The sequence below is a fragment of the Bremia lactucae genome, linkage group LG12 (assembly GCF_004359215.1).
Source record: "Bremia lactucae strain SF5 linkage group LG12, whole genome shotgun sequence".
Classification (NCBI taxonomy): Eukaryota; Oomycota; class Peronosporomycetes; order Peronosporales; family Peronosporaceae; genus Bremia; species Bremia lactucae.
Window position 1 is genome coordinate 992,337 of NC_090621.1, and position 1,973 is coordinate 994,309.

The following is a 1,973-nucleotide window of genomic DNA, read 5'->3' on the forward strand; positions in this document are numbered from 1 at the left end:
GGTAGAAGTTACTAGACTTCTAAATCCCGAGGGATTAATCCCCCGGCAGCCTGTGGATAAATCCCAGGAAGAAACCGAGACATTAAATGTCTTGGTTAATGACGGATCGAGAGTAGGCGCTTCTACTCTTGATCTGTATGCGCCTCCGAAGTTAACTTCGGAGATAACTCAATTACCAACCCTAGAACCTAAGCGGTTTTTGAGAGATCTGCATTGTGGAAAAAATCAAGCAGATCTGCGCACTCGTCACAGAGGACGATTACGTAACCGACATTCGGTCAGCGGTAATTTTTGCAGAGAACGAACGGGTTCTCAGCAGCTCATCGATGGACCAAAGTGTCCTCGACGTAAAGATTCGAATTGAAAGATACACTACTCAATCTTGGGAGTCACTGTGTCTTTATCGACACGGTATTCCAACTCTATGGGTTGCCCCGTGAATTGGTCTCGGATAGAGATCCAAGATTCACGGCGGAGTTTTGGCAATCCGTGTTCCGATCTCTCGGAACACGGCTGACTATGTCAAAATCCGACCACTTAGAAACGGATGGTCAGACGGAACGCGTAAATCGCGTCCTTGAAGATTACTTCGAGGTTTCGTCCATTCGTATTCGTATTGAAGCGGGTTTTTGCCGATGGTCGAATTCGCTATCATTAATTCGGTGCATGCGTCTATAACGCATACACCGTTCTTCGTGAATGGCTTACGCCATCTTCGCATACCCACCCAATTAGAGGTATCCTCTAGCTTAAGGTAGGGAGACTCGCACGAGCAAAACCATTTCTGGCTCATGCTCATCACGCGTCGAAGTTGCCAACGACGCGAGTGATGTCGATATCGAAGAAATCGACATCGAAGACGAGAATGATCTCATGGCAGTACGCACAAAGCGTACTGAAAAGACAAACAAATAAGTCAGCAGAGAATTTTCTATCAACTTGAGAATAAAAAAACCGTTTCGTTCAGGATTCCATTGCTAACGCAGTGGACCGTGAGAAACGGAATGCAGACAAACATGGAAGAGCAAATGTTCATTCATTCAAATGAATGACCTAGTACTACTGTCTACGTTAAACCTACCTAAGTGTGTAGGCACTAATGTGGGTAGCAGTAAACTACTACCCAAATTCATTGGTCCTTTCCAGGTACTGCATCGCAGAGGCAATGCGAACACAATAGAATTGCCACGTAGGATGCGAACGCATCCTACTGACGAACGCGAGTTTTATGAACTTCCACGTCCGTCTTACCGTCCATGGCCCGGCTATGGACAGATACATCGTCGAAATAACTCGGTGCGAATTCCCGCACTGGTCTCAACAGATTTGCACATCTGTTGAATATTGCAGGGGCGTTAGAAAACGATTCCTGTCACGAATATAATCACGCAATCATGGTCCTGAAAACTGTTCGCTACAAAGGTGAAAAAGAGAAGCAGCGCTGTAGCCGTACATTAGGGCTTATAGCATTGTACTTGATATGTGATTTTTCAGCTTGCTTTTCAGGAGCGCTATGCCTAGTACCGTCACAATTTTACGCACGAAATAATCCCACATCCTTCTTGTCATTGGGCTTGCTGACTTACGTTCGAGCTACTTCGAGAATCTACAAGCTATGCATGATGTGACCGTCAGTAGAAATGACGTGTGCATCAAACCCAAAGCCAAAAAAATAGTAAAAGTCGCCACGCTGTCCGATCATGATCGAAGGCTTCAAATTAAATTGTAAGTGCCGAAATTTAAGGCAAGCTAAACTTTAGAGACTTTAATTGGCTTTTAGTTCCCAGAGGCTTCTGTTGTCCAGCAAATCGATAGCAATAATGTGGTCATGACTGTAACGGGCTAAAGTTTCCTCTTGTTAAGTTGCTGAATTTGACTCCGGCGCGAGGTTATAATGATCTGATGTCTTAACAGTTTGATGCCATTTCTTGTGCAAGTTAAGTGTTTTGCAAAAACGTCGGACAGAATGTGAT